A 21094-nucleotide genomic window follows, 5' to 3' on the forward strand; every position below is an offset into this window, starting at 1 on the left:
AGCACTGGGGGTGCCTAGAATATCAGCCCAGTAAACGATATCCCTTATGTAAGGAAGTGATGTTAGGCTCATTTCAACTTAGTAATATCACAATTTTGCACCATGGACATGAAAAAATGTTTAGTAGGAATGACAGAAACTGATATTTGCCTATCCTAGTCTTTGATGTCTCCTTCCCCTCTATAACAATCACATAACAAAAACAGAAAAAATCCCTAACTGTAGACTAGGAAGTCATGTTAACTGCATTTCCTAAATTCTTTACGGTAGATTTGCTTATCTGACTACATTTTGGCCACTGATATATAAGCAAAGTGAAGTGTGATGCTTCCTTGAATTCTCTTTAAAGGAAGGGTTGGCATCTTTTTTTAATCCTTTCCACTCTTTGGCCTGGAAGAGGGAAGTGATGGTTGGAACTCCAGCAGCTCTATTGGACCTGATCGAACACCACAGGGGTGGAATAGTGAATGATGAGGAAAACCCCTAATGACTATTATGGAGTTGTCATAATCTTTGGCTTGTTTTAAGTGAGAAAATACATTTCTGTGTGTGTGTGTGTGTGTGTGTATCTCACATTTTTTGGGCAATTTCTTACTTTTGGGTGAACATAAACACTGACTGATGTGCATGCTAAGGTGCTGCGGTTGTGTCCGACTCTTTGCCGACCCATGGACTAGCCTGCCAGGCTCCTCTGTCCACGGGATTCTCCAGGCAAGTATCCTGGAGTGGGTTGCCATGCTCTTCTCCAGGGGATCTTTCCAACCCAGGGATCAAACCGTGTCTTCCTCTGGCTCCTGCATTGCAGGCAGATTACTTCTGAGCCACCAGGGAAGCCCAGGCAAAACCAAAAATGAAAAACTAAATAAAATACAAATTAACACAAAGTTTCAGAACTTCTGTTTTTATCAATTAGCTTGAAACCAAAGAAATCCATTAAAAAGAAAATCATCTCTTCTAACTAGCTGATATCATATTTTCATTATTTTTTCATATTCAATATAGGTTGCTGAGGTTTAATAAAAACATGTTGTATTTAAATTTGTTAGCATTCAATAGTATTTTCATCATGAATTACTATTAGGCATTACTTCCATTCTTTAACTCAAATCCCACTTCAGCCATGATGTCTTAGAGGAAGGAAAAACAATTTATACTCTTCTAAATCCTTATACCACTTAAGTCTACTGCTTCTCTGGCATGCTCTATTTTTACTTATTTATCTAGATTACAAACTCATGGAAGACCAGATCTTTGTATTTCATGCAGCTCACAGGCAAGTGATTTATACACAATGGGTTTTGAGTATTTATTGTTATTTATGGTCATTTATATATCCTATGTAGATTGCGGGAAGAAATATCAATAATCTCAGATATGCAGATGACACCACTCTTATGGCAGAAAGTGAAGAGGAACTAAAAAGCCTCTTGATGAAAGTGAAAGTGGAGAGTGAAAAAGTTGGCTGAAAGCTCAACATTCAGAAAACGAAGATCATGGCATCTGGTCCCATCACTTCATGGGAAATAGATGGGGAAACAGTGGAAACAGTGTCAGACTTTATTTTTTGGGCTCCAAAATCACTGCAGATGGTGACTGCAGCCATGAAATTAAAAGATGCTTACTCCTTGGAAGGAAAGTTATGACCAATCTAGATAGCGTATTGAAAAGCAGAGACTTTACTTTGCCAACAGAGGTCCGTCTAGTCAAGGCTATGGTTTTTCCAGTGGTCATGTATGGATGTGAAAGTTGGACTGTGAAGAAAGCTGAGTGCTGAAGAATTGATGCTTTTGAACTATGGTGTTGGAGAAGACTCTTGAGAGTCCCTTGGACTGCAAGGAGATCCAACCAGTCCATTCTAAAGATCAGCCCTGGGATTTCTTTGGAAGGAATGATGCTAAAGCTGAAACTCCAGTACTTTGGCCACCTCATGCGAAGAGTTGACTCATTGGAAAAGACTCTGATGCTGGGAGGGATTGGGGGCAGGAGGAGAAGGGGACAACGGAGGATGAGATGGCTGGATGGCATTACTGACTCGATGGATGTGAGTCTGAGTGGGGAGTTGGTGATGGACAGGGAGGCCTGGCATGCTGCGATTGATGTGGTCACAAAGAGTCGGACACGACTGAGTGACTGAACTGAACTGACTGATATATCCTATGTAAAATATGTTTTTCCATTAAATCTTAGAAAGGATAGTAGTTTTTCAAATAATGCCATTCTTTTTCTTTCTGTTATCATTTTCCTTCACAATTCCAATGATTTCCAAAAGGAGAAATAGAAAGGTCAAAATACATGTCCTTGTAAATCAAGGAGAATCAAATCTAGGAATATCTGAAATCCTAAAACTTTTAAATGCTATTAATAAAGACATCAAAATTCTGTTTAAGATACTTTGCATCTCTAATGTTGTTAACAAAACATGCATTTCAAGCAGAAGTTTTAAGGGTTTTAAATCACAGATTTTCACAGCATTTCCTTCCGGCAGCTGATGAAAATTGGATAATATACAATCAGAACACTTTTTTTCTACACATTTTAAATTGATTGAAAAATAGAAGCAGATTTAACATTCAAAAAAGAAAACTCCACATTTGCAACTGTTATATAAAAATGGTCTGATCTGATTTAGAAGATACTAGGTATAGAAACTTAGAGCTGACAGCATTCTTTGGGATGTTTTGAAACAGAAGAAATGTATTACAGCCCCCAAGCTGCTATTCTCTCAAAATTAGTACCTCTGACTAACAATTTGAATCTTCTATAAGGACTATCATAAAAGAAAACCTTCTACTTAATGAAAGGTGTTCTCCGTATTTCATTGTAGGTTTAAGTCTGACATTAAGTAGGTTATGAATAATTTTCAGTATGAAAACCTAAAAATAATAAATTGTTGAACAGGAGATAGACGGAAATACAACGTATTTGCATAAGACTTGAACGTTCAACACATTACTGTCTTCAACAGGATATACCACTGGGTGATTGAAAAATAACTGAGTAACTATTCAAGTTGTCAGTTTGCATTAACTAGGTGTACATTCAAAGGAAATAAATAATAAACAAGTGGATCTGCCTTACATTATGTTTACTAAATAACCAAGGCGTTGACTACATGGCCTGAAATAATATTCAGAGAATACAGTGCCCTTAAATTAGCAGTATCATATTGATGGCCAGAGATATATCATATACTCTCAAATACTGTTTTCCTTAGAGAACTCATGCTTTTCCAAATGTAAGGAAATTTAGGACATTTTTATCTGGATAGTTTTTTCTAAAGAGTGTTTTTTGGAAGGTCATGATAGCTAAAATGTGCATGGCTGTCAGAGGAACTAAGAGAGCTTCAAGACCTAAGAACATGTCTTAACTCCTCCTCCAAATCATACATCAGTGCCTCTGTCCATCACCACACTTGTAGCAAGCCAGGACTCTGGTCGCAGAGTCCATGGAGTTAATTCAATCAACCATGAGAGCAATTTGCTGTTCTTGACAATTAAAAAAAAAAATCTTTTAAGCAAAGAGCAATCTGTGAATAAATAGGATAATTTTTTCCTATATGAGAAATATCCTAATCAAAGTCTAGTCTGTGTTATGCAGCTCATTTCTTAAATCACATTTTGACCACATTCAAACTTATTTCAAAGCACCAGCAAATGTAGAGGTTGGTTGTATGCAGACTTACATAATAACATAACATAATAAAATGTTATTACTGAAAAGAAATAAAGATATTAAGTTTGGAAAGTGCAAAATTAATGCTAAAAATTATCATGTAATGATTACATTGGATTATATAGGATTCTCCCACCAAAAATCATTATTATTAATATGTATAAATAGGGCAGCTAGGCAAATTATTTCCAAAACTAGAATGTTTTTATTTTTTTAATGGATATGTAGTTGATTTATGATGATGTGTAAAAACTAGAAGATTTTTGAAGGTGAAATGAGAAGCTATCAATAATAGGTATTAACTGGCACTATGCTAGAGAAACCAGGGATGTGTTCACTTCATAAGAGACTGGGGTATATTTTATTTATCTAGCTTGAAGATGATGGCATGTCCTTCAATTCTATTAATACCAAAAATGAAAACATAGATTCATTGCAATTATTTTGCTGTCATTAAACATTATGGCAAATCAGAAAATCTTCCACATGTGGCCAAGGGAATAACTGGAAATATCCAGGCTCTCCCACCATTAGCAATGATAAATCTGAACAGAATATCTGAGACAATTGGAGACACTTTTGATTTTCACAGTGGAGGTAGGTGTGGGGTGCCAAAGGCAACTAGTTGGTAGAAGCCAAAGGTGCTGCCAAACATACTATGATGCACAGGAAAGTCACTCACAGCAAAGAAATACATGGCTTGAGATACAAAAAGTGTTAAGCTGACATCTTGATATGAAAGAATAACAATACGAATGATGGCTTATTTCCCATCAGAAACAATGGAGGCCAGGAGACAATTAAGTGGCACTTTCAAAGTGATGGGGAAAAAAATTTATCAAGCCAGACTTCTGTGTCCAGTATAAAATATCCTTTAAATAGACCTTAAGTAAAGATTTTCAGATAAATGAAAGCTGAGAAAATTTGTCACTAGCAAACCTACAGTGCCAGAAATGCTACAAAAATATCTTCAGGCTGAAGGGAAATGATACCAGATGGAAACTTGATCTATGGGAAGGAATGAAGAACATGGGAAATTGTAAATATACAGGGATATATATATAAACTCCTCCCACCCTTTTCTTAGTATTATGGGTTGAACTGTGTCTCCCAAAAGTCATATGTTCATTCAGTCACTCGGTTGTGTCCGACTCTTTGTGACCCCATGAACTGTAGCCCACCAGGCTCCTCTGTCCATGGGGATTCTCCGAGCAAGAATATTGAAGTGGGTTTCCGTTTCCTTCTCCAAAATTCATACGGTTAAGTCCTAATCCTCAGGATCTGTGGATGTGACCTTATTTGGAAACAGTTTCTGTGCTGATGCCGTCATGTTAGGATGAGATCATCTGGTGGATCCTAATTGAGTATGCTCAATGTCCTTATAAAAAAGGGGATATTTGGACACAGAGACATGTATACAGGAAGAATGCTATATGAAAACTGGAGTTATGCTGTCAGAAGCCAAGGAACCATGAGAAGTTAGGAGACATGCCCAGAACAGAGCTTTCTTTAGCATCTACTACAGAGGGGGCATAACTTGCTGACATCTTGATCTGGGACTTCAGATCTCTAGAACTGTGAGAAAATAAATTTCCATTTATTAAGCCACTCAGTGGGCTTCTAGTGGCACTAGTGGTAAAGAACCCACCTTAAAGACCCTGTCTGCCAATGGGGGAGACATAAGAGATGCAGGTTTAATCCCTGGGTTGGGAAGATCTCCTGGAGGAATGCATGGCAACCCACTCCACTATTCTTGTCTGGGGAATTCCATGGACAGAGGAGCCTGGTGGGCTTCAGCTCATAGGTTGCACAGAGTCTGCCATGACTGAAGATTCTTAGCACACACATGATCCACTCAGCAAGTACTTTGTTACAGCAATAGTGGCAAACTAATATACTCAGTTTTCTTTTTTTAGTGACTGTTTAAAGAAACATAATACTATCATATTTCAGTGTCTTAATATAGAATTAAAATGTATGATAAAATTAGCACAGGAAAGAGGGAACAAATATAATTTATACTCATATATGGTTTTAAGATATTATGGGACACATAGTAAATTGTGATAAGAATTCATACTGTAACCATTACATTAGGAAACCTATATGCAGGTCAGGAAGCAACAGTTAGAACTGGACATGGAACAACAGACTGGTTCCAAATAGGAAAAGGAGTACATCAAAGCTGTATGTTGTCACCCTGCTTATTTAACTTATATGCAGAGTACATCATGAGAAACGCTGGGCTGGAAGAAGCACAAGCTGGAATCAAGATTGCCGGGAGAAATATCAATAACCTCAGACACGCAGATGACACTACCCTTATGGCAGAAAGTGAAGAGGAACTAAAAAGCCTCTTGATGAAAGTGAAAGAGGAGAGTGAAAAAGTTGGCTTAAAGCTCAACATTCAGAAAACGAAGATCCTGGCATCCGGTCCCATCACTTCATGGGAAATAGATGGGGAAACAGTGGAAACAGTGTCAGACTTTATTTTTCTGGGGTCCAAAATCACTGCAGATGGTGACTGCAGCCATGAAATTAAAAGATGCTTACTCCTTGGAAGGAAAGTTATGACCAACCCAGATAGCATATTCAAAAGCAGAGGACATTACTTTGCCAACAAAGGTCCATCTAGCCAAGGCTATGGTTTTTCCAGTGGTCATGTATGGATGTGAGAGTTGGACTGTGAAGAAAGCTGAGCACTGAAGAATTGATGCTTTTGAACTGTGGTGTTGGAGAAGACTCTTGAGAGTCCCTTGGACTGCAAGGAGATCCAACCAGTCCATTCTAAAGATCAGTCCTGGGTGTTCATTGAAGGACTGATGTTAAGGCTGAAACTCCAGTACTTTGGCCACCTCATGCGAAGAGTTGACTCATTGGAAAAGACTCTGATGCTGGGAGGGATTGGGGGCAGGAGGAGAAGGGGACAACAGAGGATGAGATGACTGGATGGCATCACTGACTCGACAGACATGAGTTTGGGTAAACTCTGGGATTTGGTGATGGACAGGGAGGCCTGGTGTGCTGCAATTTATGGGGTCGCAAAGAGTCGGACGACTGAGCGACTGAACTGAACTGAACTGAATTGAAAGAGACTGAATGGAAGAATTAGCATGTATATTGAAACCAAATTTGATGAACCCCAAAACAAAGCAGGAAAGGGAAAATAGAGGAATCAAATCCAATCCAATAAATAGCAAACTTACAGACCTCAACTGCAGTATTAATCCTATTAAATGCAATGAGCTAAAAATTCTGATTGTAAGACCGGAAAGACTGGAAAAAATTGAATAACTAAATACAAACTGTCTCAAGAAATTCACCTTCATCATGAAATACAGGCATACTGAAAGCAGAAGACTAGAAAATGATATATACAATGAAAACATTGGTGAAAGTTGGGTCATGTGATGCTGTTAACATCAGACAAGGATATAGACAAGGATTCTTGCTAGATTAAAAGAGGGACATCTCACAATGATAAAGTGGTTATTTCATTAGGAATTTATGTTAACTCTCACAGAGGTATATGTGTATGTACCTACCTAATAACAGAAATTGAAACATACATAAAGCAAATATTGACAGAACAAATGAATGTGACACAACCACGTGTAGCTTGAGACTTTTAACACGTCTCTTTCAGTGTTTTGTAAAATTCGTAGATAAAAAATTGTTAGGATATAGAAAGTTTCAATGACATGATTAACCAAATTGAATAAATTAATATTTGTATAATACCACATCCAATAATTTCACAGTATACATTTTTTTCCAAAGCATTTGCAACATTCACCAAGATAGATCTGCTGATGCTGGATGAAAAAAATAAAATGTTTCAATAAATTTCAAAAAATAGAAATCTCACAAAATATGTCTCTAATGACAGTGGAATTAAATTAGAAATCAATAAGAATAAGAAATTAGAAAAATTCTCAAGTATCTGGAATTATAGCAGTATATGCCTACACCTCTAAATAATTCAATGTAAAAGAATAAATCATAATTTATTTTCAGGTAAACTAGAAAATATTTTCAAGTACATTACAACAAAAATGTGAATTAAAATTTGAGAAATGCAGCTAAAGCAGTGATTCAAGGAAAATTTGTAGTAATAAAAATATTTGGTAAAGAAGAACATTTTAAATTTAATAATCTATGTTACTGCCTTAAGTATCTTAAAAAAGAAGATCAAATTAAAACTGAAGAAAGAAGAAAAGAAATAGTGAAAAATAAGACCAAAATTCAAATTAGAAACAGATAAAAAATGCAGGATAAAAAGGCAATTCAAAAGTTAGTACTATGAAAAGACTAATAAAAGTAGTGAACCTTAGCAAAAATGATCAAGAAAGAAAATCAAAAACACAAATTGCCAATTAAGGATTGACAGAGGGGATATGACCATAGTTCATATAGAAATTTAAAGAATAATAAAGAAACATTATGACCATTTGTGTGAAAACGCTTGCCAACTCAGATGAAGTAAATATGTTGAAGAATTCAATTTACCAGAATTAACATAAAAAAATGAAAAAAATAGTGAATAGCTCTCTTTAAAAATTGAATTTGTAATTAAAAACTCCCAACCAAGAAAAGTCCAAGCCAAGATGGAGTCTCCGGTGAATTCCATCAAAAGTTTATAGATACATAAATCTACACAGTTATTTAAGAAAAGAAAGGAGGAAGAAACACTTTTCAGCTTATTTAAAGATGCCAGCAATATCCTGATAATAAAATTTTTAATAGAAGAAAGTCAGAGACCAGTGTTACTCCAGAATATAGACTTAAGTAAGTTTCATTAAGAAAATATTATCAAGAGAGTGTTTTGCCTATGTTCTCCTCTAGGAGTTTTATAGTTTCTGGTCTTACGTTGAGATCTTTAATCCATTTTGAGTTTATTTTTGTATATGGTGTTAGAAAGTGTTCTAGTTTCATTCTTTTACAAGTGGTTGACCAGATTTCCCAGCACCACTTGTTAAAGAGATTGTCTTTAATCCATTGTATATTCTTGCCTCCTTTGTCAAAGATAAGGTGTCCATACGTGCGTGGATTTATCTCTGGGCTTTCTATTTTGTTCCATTGATCTATATTTCTGTCTTTGTGCCAGTACCATACTGTCTTGATAACTGTGGCTTTGTAGTAGAGCCTGAAGTCAGGTAGGTTGATTCCTCCAGTTCCATTTTTCTTTCTCAAGATCGCTTTGGCTATTCGAGGTTTTTTGTATTTCCATACAAATTGTGAAATTATTTGTTCTAGCTTTGTGAAGAATACTGTTGGTAGCTTGATAGGGATTGCATTGAATCTATAAATTGCTTTGGGTAGTATACTCATTTTCACTATATTGATTCTTCCAATCCATGAACATGGTATATTTCTCCATCTATTAGTGTCCTCTTTGATTTCTTTCACCAGTGTTTTATAGTTTTTTCTATATATAGGTCTTTTGTTTCTTTAGGTAGATATATTCCTAAGTATTTTATTCTTTTCGTTGCAATGGTGAATGGAATTGTTTCCTTAATTTCTCTTTCTGTTTTCTCATTATTAGTGTATAGGAATGCAAGGGATTTCTGTGTGTTGATTTTATATCCTGCAACTTTACTATAATCATTGATTAGTTCTAGTAATTTTCTGGTGGGGTCTTTAGGGTTTTCTATGTAGAGGATCATGTCATCTGCAAATAGTGAGAGTTTTACTTCTTTTTTCCAATTTGGATTCCTTTTATTTCTTTTTCTGCTCTGATTGCTGTGGCCAAAACTTCCAAAACTATGTTGAATAGTAATGGTGAAAGTGGGCACCCTTGTCTTGTTCCTGACTTTAGAGGAAATGCTTTCAATTTTTCACCATTGAGGATAATGTTTGCTGTGGGTTTGTCATATATAGCTTTTATTATGTTGAGGTATGTTCCTTCTATTCCTGCTTTCTGGAGAGTTTTTATCATAAATGGGTGTTGAATTTTGTCAAAGGCTTTCTCTGCATCTATTGAGATAAAACACTCTCTGACATACATCACAGCAGGATCCTCTATGATCCACCTCCCAGAATATTGGAAATAAAAGTAAAAATAAACAAATGGGACCTAATTAAACTTAAAAGCTTCTGCACATCAAAGGAAACTATTAGCAAGGTGAAAAGACAGCCTTCAGAATGGGAGAAAATAATAGCAAATGAAGCAACTGACAAACAACTAATCTCAAAAATATACAAGCAACTCCTACAGCTCAACTCCAGAAAAATAAATGACCCAATCAAAAAATGGGCCAAAGATCTAAATAGACATTTCTCCAAAGAAGACATACAGATGGCTAACAAACACATGAAAAGATGCTCAACATCACTCATTATCAGAGAAATGCAAATCAAAACCACTATGAGGTACCATTTCACATCAGTCAGAATGGCTGCAATCCAAAAGTCTACAAATAGTAAATGCTGGAGAGGGTGTGGAGAAAAGGGAACCCTCTTACACTGTTGGTAGGAATGCAAACTAGTACAGCCACTATGGAGAACAGTGTGGAGATTCCTTAAAAAACTGGAAATAGAACTGCCTTATGATCCAGCAATCCCACTGCTGGGCATACACACTGAGGAAACCAGAAGGGAAAGAGACACGTGTACCCCAATGTTCATCGCAGCACTGTTTATAATAGCCAGGACATGGAAGCAACCTAGATGTCCATCAGCAGATGAATGGATAAGAAAGCTGTGGTACTTATACACAATGGAGTATTACTCAGCCATTAAAAAGAATACATTTGAATCAGTTCTAATGAGGTGGATGAAACTGGAGCCTATTATACAGAGTGAAGTAAGCCAGAAGGAAAAACACCAATATAGTATACTAACGCATATATATGGAATTTAGAAAGATGGTAACGATAACCCTGTATACGAGACAGCAAAAGAGACACTGATGTATTGAACAGTCTTATAGACTCTGTGGGAGAGGGAGAGGGTGGGAAGATTTGGGAGAATGGCATTGAAACATGTGAAACGTCATGTATGAAACGAGATACCAGTCCAGGTTCAATGCACGACGCTGCATGCTTGGGGCTGGTGCACTGGGACGACCCAGAGGGATGGTGTAGGGAGGGAGTAGGGAGGAGGGTTCAGGATGGGGAACACATGTATACTAATTAAATAATTAAAATAAATAAATAAAATTGCATATATATAAAAAAAAAAAGAAAATATTATCAAGTCAAATCCAGGATTACATAAAATGGTCATACATTACAACCAAATGGGGATTTATCCCAGGAATGAAAGATAGGTTTAGCACTTAAAAGATCAACTTAATCCATCAAATTATCAGGAAAGGAAGAAAAACCATATAATCATTTCAATACGGGCAGGAAGAAAAGCTTTTGACAAAATTCAACACCTATTCATTATTAAAGAAAAAAACAAAAACCCACTTAAACCAGGAATAGACAGAACTTCCTTAGTTTAAAAGACATCTATAAAACACCTAGAGTTAACATCAATTTAATGATAAAACAGTGAACACTGTCTTCTGAGATTAGGAACAAAGCAAAATATCTGTTCCCACCACTTCTATTCCACATTGATCAGGTAGTCCAAGTTTGTACAATAGGAAAGGGATACAGAAAAGGCATAAAAATGGGAAAAATTCAAAAGAACCTATGGAAAGAAAAAAAGTCATAGAAATAGTATATCTGATACAAGGTCAATGTTTTAAATATCTATTGTATTTCTACTACTGGCAGCAAACTATGAAATGGGAAATTGATAAATTTTCATTCATTTTATAATAGCATAAAAAGATATTTCAGAATAAGCTTAATTGATGTACAAAAGCTCTACACTGAAAAGGAAAAAAATACGGGGAAAAAAAATCTAAATGAAAGGAGAAAGCTCTCATGTTTATGGACTGGAAGATTCAAAACTGTTAAAACAGTCATTTTCCTTCAAATTCAGCTACAGACTCAGTGCCATCTCAATCAAAATCCCATCAGGATTTTTTTTTTTTTCTGGTAGAAATTGACTAGTGAATTCTAAAATATGTATGGAAATGTAAAGGATCCAAACTAGCTAAAACAATAATGAAAAAGAACACAGATCAAGGATTTTCATTATCTGATTTCAAGACTACCATAGCCGGGCTAGACTAGTACTGGTACAGGGATAATAAAATAGATCCATGAAATAGAAAAAAAGCAGTTTAGGAATAGATCTACAAGAGCAATTATTTTCACTAATATGCCAAAGCAACACAACTTAGAAAGAAATCATTTTTCAATAAATTGTGGTAGAATAATTGCATAAAATGTGAAGAAAATGCATCTCAATCCTGACATCAAACCATGTACAAAAATTCATTCTAGATCATAATAGAGCCAAATGCAAAAATCAAAACTATAGACATTTTCATACTTGTTGTTGGCAAATATTTCTTAGAGAGGACACTGAAAACATTAACCATAAAAGAAAAACCAACCAGTTAGAGTTCATCAGAATAAAAGCACTGGTTTAACAAAAGACATAGTTAAAATAAACAAGCCACAGACTAAACTAAAATATTCATAAGCCATAAAATCTGACAAAGATCTTATATCCAAAATATATTTTGAAAGCTCCCACAAATCAGGCAAACATGCTTAAAGGGCAAACAACTTAAATCGACACCTTCAAAAAAAAGGAGATATGTGAATGGTACAAGAAAATATTCTTGAATCATTAATCATAAGGGTTCAATTCAGTTCAGTTCAGTCATTCAGTCGTGTCCGACTCTTTGCGACCCCATGAATAGCAACACGCCAGGCCTCCCTGTCCATCACCAACTCCCAGAGTTTACCCAAACTCATGTCCATCTAGTCAGTGATGCCATCCAGCCATCTCATCCTCTGTCGTCCCCTTCTCCTCCTGCCCCCGATCCCTACCAGCATCAGAGTCTTTTCCAATGAGTCAACTCTTTGCATGAGGTGGCCAAAGTATTGGAGCTTCAGCTTTAGCATCAGTCTTTCCAGTGAACACCCAGGACTGATCTCCTTAGGATGGAACTGTTGGACCTCCTTGCAGTCCAAGGGACTCTCAAGAGTCTTCTCCAACAACACAGTTCAAAAGCATCAATTCTTTGGCCCTCAGCCTTCTTCACAGTCCAACTCTCACATCCATACATGACCACTGGAAAAATCATAGCCTTGACTAGATGGACCTTTGTTGGCAAAGTAACGTCTCTGCTTTTTAATATGCTGTTTAGGTTGGTCATAACTTTTCTTCCAAGGAGTAAGCATCTTTTAATCATAAGGGTAATGCCAGTTAAAGCCACAGAGAGGTCATAAGAAAAGCTAAAACCCAGGAGAGTAGTAACATCAAATGCTGGCTAAGATTTGGGAAAAATGGAACATTCATACATTTCTGGTTTGAGTTAAAGTGGATCACAGACTCTGAAGCAATGTTGATTTGTTACAAGGTTAATTTCTGTTGTACTCAAGAATAGGATGAGACTCAAAAACATTATATTGAATGAGTAAAGCCAGAAACAAAATGGACACACTGCATTTAAGGAGCTCTTTTAAATGAAGTGCAAGGATAAGTAAAGCAAATCACTGTAGTAGAAATTAGAACAGTGGTTGTCTCTTATGTAAGGGGCAGGGGGTCATTAGGGGTTGACACTGTTTGTTATAGAAAAAAAAACTCCTTGTTTTTCGGACTGACACATATTAATAATGGAATGGAATATATTCCAAGTAGCTATTTTTAATTCCCAACATTTGAAAGAAGTGGAATATTGTTGAATTATATGTTTTAATATGAATTTTAATCTTCCAATTCAGTAAATGCTTTAAAACATCATATTCTTTACAATAAATAGAATCCCACTGAGTAGTTTTAAATATAACTTGATTAGGAAATATTACTTTAAGTGTTTTCCTTGTATATAAAAGTCACATAATTAAAGATGACTGAATGCAAGTTCAGGACCGTATTGGAGTGATGCAATATATAGAGAGGGCTGTGGGTCTCTAAACTGGATTGTATCCTAAAATTTAGGAGCTAAGTCAAGAAGTTGCTCTGGGTAATAGATGAATAATAATGGACAAGATTAGATAAAATATTACCCTGTGATTTGCAGATCATTAACTACACTAGATGTAAAGAGATGATTTGGATAAAAGAAATTATTGTTAAGAAAGGCACCAATTGTCTCAAAATGAAAATTAAGAAAGTAGGGTGAGAAGTCATAACATTTAATAATAGTATAAAAGGAGTTGGGCAGCAACAATTATTTTGGAAATTGAGAATAAATAGAAACTCTAATATCTTTCTCCCCAGGATCTTGATCAATAAGATACTACCTGAATCATTAAGTGAGCATTTGAAGTGTAAGGGCTTAATTGCAATTTCTTGGGAAGATGCCTAAAAATTAACAGAAATTAGGAAGCTCTTAGTAAGGCTTTCTCTGGAATAGATAACTGGATAGTTTCATCTTGAAATAAAGAAATGTGATCCCTTTACTCATTTACTATGCTAACTACAATAAAGCCCCTAACAAATGTGTTATTAAGCCTTACCTGATTTATGTGTACCTGTATCTATTTTCTTGGTTTTTTTGAGAAACCATGCAAAATTTTCATCTTATGTTAATTACCAATTTAATCAGTCAATGCTAAAAGAAAATCTTTTGATCTAATTATAATAGACAGTTGCTATAAACATTTGACATGATGAATACCTTTTCTGATCTTGGGCAGGCTATAATTTATTAGGCACAAAAATGAGGGGGAAAAAATCCAAGTCTAGTGCTTAATCAGCAGTGACCTCCAATTAAAACAGGTAATATTTGCTGGGTTTAAGAATATAAGCAATACGACTCCAATTAGCTGTCAAATTATCTGGCAAAACAGCTGTTACATAAATAGACCATCACTTGGTTTTCCCGTTCACTTTTCCAAGTTTGTCTTTAGTCTAAAGCCATTTAAAAAGATAGTCCCTCCATTCACATAAAACTTGAAAGTAGGGGAAACTAATTTGTAGTTTTGAAGGTCATTGCTGTAACTGATATTGATGGGGAGGGAGTGGGACTAGATGGGGCACAGCAGTAGGGGGACTGGTAATACTTTGTTTCTTAACTGGGTCCCAGTTACATAAGTGTGCTCACTCAGTGAAAAGTGAATTGAGCTCTGTGCAATTAAAACTTACACATTTTCCTGAATGTTATATTCAATCAAATGTACACAAAATATAAATTTATTTCAGAAACATATACAACCACCTCAGCATTGTGTCCAAATGGAAAGGTTTCATGCTAGTGTCTATAAGAAATAATCATTTTCTTGAAAACTTCTTTCCATCTACTCCCCCTAATCTCTAAGAAAACACAGTAGGACATCAAAAAAAAAAAAAAAAAAAAGAAATAGGGCTTGAAACAAAATGGAGACTTTTTGATTACAATCAGATTTAAAAATGTACATGCAACTTACCAAAAAGCTGTCTTCTCCCTCAATTTTGTGGCAGTTTGTGCTTTAGAGTTGTCAAGTGAAGCTACTGGTTGTGGTCCAAGCCTAGAGAAACAGTACAAAATAGAAAAATTGTTTTACAGTGAAAATTGTTTTATTGTATTTATTTTACTATAACTGTGTATATTCACTATACTATGATGCATTTATCTACATAATTATAAAATGATTACATTCACTTAATACTTCATATAACAAATAATTGCTAAGTATCCTTGCATGTACCAGGTAGTACAGGAGATTGGTAATGTATAATGCACTACATTTTCCCTAAGGAAATTAGGTAAGTAAAAAAGTGTAATAAACATTCCAGATTGGTGAGTGCCATGGAAGAGGTGTAGATCAAATATTATGGGAATCAGGAGGTGGGTTACTTTGAACAAGAAGACTGGGTGAAGCTTTATGGGCAAGGTTGGACTTAAGGTGAGAATGAAGAGTATGATTTCTTAAAAATGTTGGGTGAGATGCAGAGGGTGATCCAGGTAAATGCAACAAGTGACCAAAGTACAAACATTGAACACAGTGGAAACAGGAAGGGGGGCGACGGATACATTTCAGTTTCATTGTAGAACAGTTTCAGAGGATTTGGAATTCAGGTGCAACCTGTGGGCTAGAAGTTGAGTCACTTGCAAATTTTCCCAGCTCTATGCTAGACCCAGGGACTCAGCTCTGAATAAGGAAAACAGGAGCTCAGCCCTCATGAAGTCCCCAGTTTATCAGGACAAACCAATACAAAAGGTCATATTAATTCAAGATAAGGAGCAGACTTTACTTTGGGGATCTGTAGCAGAAAAACCCATCTCGTCCAAGGATCAAAGGCAAAAGAAGCTAGAGTCTGTGAGACATGATCATTTTAAAGCAACAGAGTCAGATGAGATGGCCAAGGGAGCAAGTGTGGAATATAGAGAGGGAGGGACGGGGGTCAGCCTCACAGTCACGGGAAAGGGAAAAGCAAGCGAGGGAGTAGGTCAGAGAGGAGGAAGGAGGCTCAGAAGAATCTGGGGAAAAACAAAAGAGAAAAGGTATATGGAGGAGGCTGTAATCAAGAGTGGAATCTGTTGAAATTCAAGTAGGGTTAGTAGAAAAGTGTTGTTTGTTGACTTAGATGCAAAGATGATGACAGAAAAATTTTGGGGATGGTGGGGTTAACCTGATATCTGTCCATCACACATGACCATCAGCACGGATTTTTACAGCCAGCATCTGTATCTGTGCTTGTGCACAGACTGGCAGTTAGATATTTTGCACGTCACCTTGGATGAGGGGAATGGGAAGCCCTTTTGGTTGACTCTGAGAAACATACTTTCTGTACCAGACCACCATGCTGCCTCTTCAGATACAAGGATTCTCGTCTGCAGCTCTGCACAAAACTTTTTGCAGCCTTGAGTACTATTCTGTTACCTCTGTCAGCTTTCTTTCTCATCAAGATTCTTTCATTATTCCCAATGAGTATCATTGGGTCTTTATAATTAATGGCCAGTACCATCATATGGCCAATGATCTCATTGGCCAATCATGTTTGAAGAAGATTTTACTGTTTGTAGTTGCTATAACCTCTGGGGGATATGAACACATATATTTTATTTTATTTATTTATTTTTTATGTTTATTTTTTTAATTTTATTTTTAAACTTTACATAATTGTATTATTTTGCCAAATATCAAAATGAATCCACCACAGGTATACATGTGTTCCCCATCCTGAACCCTCCTCCCACTTCCCTCCCCATACCATCCCTCTGGGTCATCCCAATGCACTAGCCCCAAGCATCCAGTATCGTGCATCATATATTTTAATATTAATTATGATTGTCACTAAAGTTTTCAATTTGTTATTTTTAATTAATCAAACACCACAATAAAGAATTATCAGTTCAGAGGCCTGCCAATATCAAAGTAAACACAATAGCTTTTGATTGTAATTGTTTAGCCCTGATATAATGATAACAACTGTCCTTCATTGCTCATAATTGTATGCCTTTAGAGAATATACTTGGAGAAGGCAATGGCACCCCACTCCAGTACTCTTGCCTGGAAAATCCCATGGATGGAGGAGCCTGGTAGGCTACAGTCCATGGGGTCGCGACAGTCGGACATGACAGAGCGACTTCACTTTCACTTTCATGCATTGGAGAAGGAAATGGCAACCCACTCCAGTGTTCTTGCCTGGAGAATCCCAGGGACAGGGGAGCCTGGTGGGCTGCCGTCTATGGGGTCACACAGAGTTGGACATGACTGAAGCAACTTAGCAGCAGCAGCAGCAGAGAATATACTAAATATTTGCTTAAAAATTCATAGCACTTAATGTCCCTGGTGAACTATTTCTCTTTCCTAAAAAGCAGCCCTCTATCTGAGAGATCTTTAATATTAAGCAATGATTCAGGACTCAACCTTCCTGGGTGTCCTACATTAGAGTAAATCATTAGAACAATAATCCTTCCTAAAGTTATCAGTTGTAAACTGACTTTGTTGTCAGTGACTTCTCATTCTTTCAAAACTGTAGGACTTTTATTCAAGTGTAATTCTATGCCAACAAAATAACCCAGGGCAGCATCCATAGAAGATAAATACCCCAAAAGTAAAGAAGTCCGTTTGATTGTTCAGTCCATCCTAACTATGCATTAGACTGGCACACAGCTGATCACTTTATAGTTAACCAGAGCATATTAGAAATTTCTAGAATGACTGTGACTTTGGCAATCTAGCTATAGTTTATAGCTTGATTTCTCGAAAATTACAGAAGAGGGAAATAGCATGTTAATTTATAGAAAGTAATTACTTGAGGGGGCTACTGAGTTTAGCCATGCAATCAACATTGTTTTCCAAATACTAAGTGAATTAAAATAATCATTTACTATTAACTTCACTCTTGCAAAAACTATTTTCAGCTTGGGGTAATGTGATACTTCTTGGAAATATTTAGAAAATAACTAAGATTTACAGAAAATGGATACAGTGTATAACAGCAATTTATATTCTTTTCAGGTTTATGAACAGTGGTAACTGATCATCTAAAATGGCCTTACACTGAGGAATTTCTATGTTTATAGATAAATATGTCTCTACAATTTTGAGGTTTCTCTAATCAAGTCTCCTTAAAGATGTATTTGGGAGGATTCTGATAAGAATCATAATACAAATGAAAGAAGAGTGAAGTGACTAGATTTCTAAAGCTCAACAAACCCAGGGACACGTATCGTATCTGAAGATCAGAGGAAAAAAGCATTTGATGGAAATAGAGTGGAAAAAAAAGGAGTTATTTCTGTCAGTGCTAAAAAGCTTAGAGAGTCACTGATTAAGGTCACTGCCAATTTTATCAATGAGGAAAGTGCTTTAGCAAGGCTTCAACCCCTCATTTTTACCATCCTCTGTGTAGGCATGTGGATGACCCCACTGTCAGGGTGTCCATGATCAAACACAAAGAGCACTGAAGGTCAACCAGACTAGAATTTTTATCAGAAAATCTAGTGTCTAAAACCAACGGTGAAAAATGCATTTTATGTCTTCCTGCCTGCTTGTCTCCTTCAGGATGACCAGCATCATCAAAGAGAGCCACAGAAGAAAATAAGAAAGAAGGAAAGAAAATAATCAGTAATCACATTCCCACCTGTCCTTGGCTTCCCTGGAAAGACCATCTAAATGGTTCAGGACAAAGCTTTTCCTTGAAGTATTTATCAATGGAATAACAGTTAACTCCCCACAATGGCTAGTAAGATCTAAGTCCCGTGGTCTAAGCAGATACCCAAACAGCTCATCACTAGTCAACAGACGGAAGAGTCCATCTCACTGCTCAGTGAAGTTGATGCAATCATTCTTATCTATAAGCACCACTTATAGCACCACATTTTTCCAAAGTCTTGGAAAAATGGAGGATGTCCCTTGGAAAACACTGACTGAGGTGGGTGAGAGCCATTTAATCACAAAAAGCTCCACTTAAGGGATTTCTGAGCATTGAGGATTCCCCAATATTCCAATATTCCTCCTTTTCCCCATGACTTAAAATTATCAATGTCACATTAGTGGGCAGCATCTTCCATTTATTTCCGCCACTTGCTCTGCAGCAAGTCAATTCTATGACTCAGTTAGGGCTCTGATAACATCTACTTGTCTGAACATGTCAAACCATTTGTGCAAAGTAACTGGAATATTGGGCTTCTGTGGTGGCTCAGTTGGTAACGAATCTGCCTGCCATGCGAGAGACCTGGGTTTGATCCCTGGGTTGGGAAGATCCCCTGGAGGAGGGCATGGGAACCTACTCCAGTATTCTTGCCTGGATAATACCATGGACAGAGGAGCCTGGTGGGTTTTACAGTCAAAAAGGTTGCAAAGAATCGCACAAGACTGAAGTGACTTAGCACGCACACACGCACACACAAAGGGCCTGATTAAAAGGTGCTTTTTTGCAAGGTCAGACAGATCTCTGAAAACTTATTGAGATATAACTCTCTCTCTTTTTCTTTTTTTCTTGGTAGCCTGGGGTTTTCAACTTTATAGTCATTAGCACCCAAAAGAACAAGGGTGAAAATGTAATTTCTATCTGGGAACAGCCTCAGACCCTATCAGCTCATTATCAGTGAGCTGTGCTGGGTCCCTACAGCTCAAAGCATGCCCTATGGACTTCTGTGGAACTTCAAAGTTCAGCCTGATGGACAGAAAACTCATCTTTGACTCTTACAGTTGAATAATATGCAATTTCTAGAGGTTAATGGATACTCACTAGTATTTGCTGAGTAGCTAGAAGGTGCTATTCATAAACTAATATTAGCATGTTACCAGAATTAACTGAAAACTCTAAATCCGTATTCTACAAAGACATCTGACAGCCACTCAACACTTGGGAACTTTGCAATGCTCCTGCTATTCAGATTTACATGGAAATTGTTAGAATTCCTGAAATCTGGGGAAGGGCACATGGTTATTATTGCTGCTTCGAATTGATCATGCTTGCAGCCAAATGTATATAAATGAATATATCTGTAACATTACTATTAGATTTTATAATTGTTCACTACTCAGCTTAGTGTATAATTGCTGTGTTGCTGCTGCTACTGCTGCTAAGTTGCTTCAGTCATGTCCGACTCTGTGCGACCCCATAGTTGGCAGCCCACCAGGCTCCCCCATCCCTGGGATTCTCCAGGCAAGAACACTGGAGTGGGTTGCCATTTCCTTCTCCAATGCATGAAAGTGAAAAGTGAAAGTGAAGTCACTCAGTCATGTCCAACTTTAGCAACCCCATGGACTGTAGCCTACCAGGCTTCTCTGTCAATGGTATTTTCCAGGCAAGAGTACTGGAGTGGGGTGCCATCACCTCCTCGCAGAATTGCTGTGTTAGTGATACTTAAATTAGTATTTTGTTCTTCCTCAAGAATTTTTTATTAAATATCATTGGGTCTTTTTCAACTGGAAAGGAAAAATATATTGGGATATATAAATCCTTAAGAGAAGCATGATAAAGTGGTTTGAAAACCTTTGCCATTAAAGAATGGAAGTCAGGAAAGAAGAGATTTTGTGAGTAGGAACCTAAAATAACAATTCTTGTCTGTGGCCAGGTACTCAGAGATGCCTGGATCCAGGAGAAAGGCTCTGGGGGGCTAGGTACCTAGGGAACAACATCAAGAATAGGCAGTCACTTCACAATCTCGCTCAGGGTCAGCCTTGTTTGTATATCACGGAGAATCCAAATTTGTTTCAATTTTGCCTTTTTATCCAGGTATCATGAGACCCATTCACTTTTTTTTGCCCATAATTTGTTTTTTGCCTAACATTACTAGAAATTCATTTTCTACTCAGACTGTAAATTACATTTCCTATTTGTCCTCAAACCAATGTAGCATTTCTTTATGCTTTTTATGCATGATATTTACTGTCTTTGACATTTTTATCTAGTAGTCAGTATTAATAAATCTTCCTGAAAGTAACAGTCATTCTGATTTTGTTAAAAA

This window comes from Bos mutus, chromosome 27 (genome assembly GCF_027580195.1).
Source record: "Bos mutus isolate GX-2022 chromosome 27, NWIPB_WYAK_1.1, whole genome shotgun sequence".
NCBI classification, from domain to species: domain Eukaryota; kingdom Metazoa; phylum Chordata; class Mammalia; order Artiodactyla; family Bovidae; genus Bos; species Bos mutus.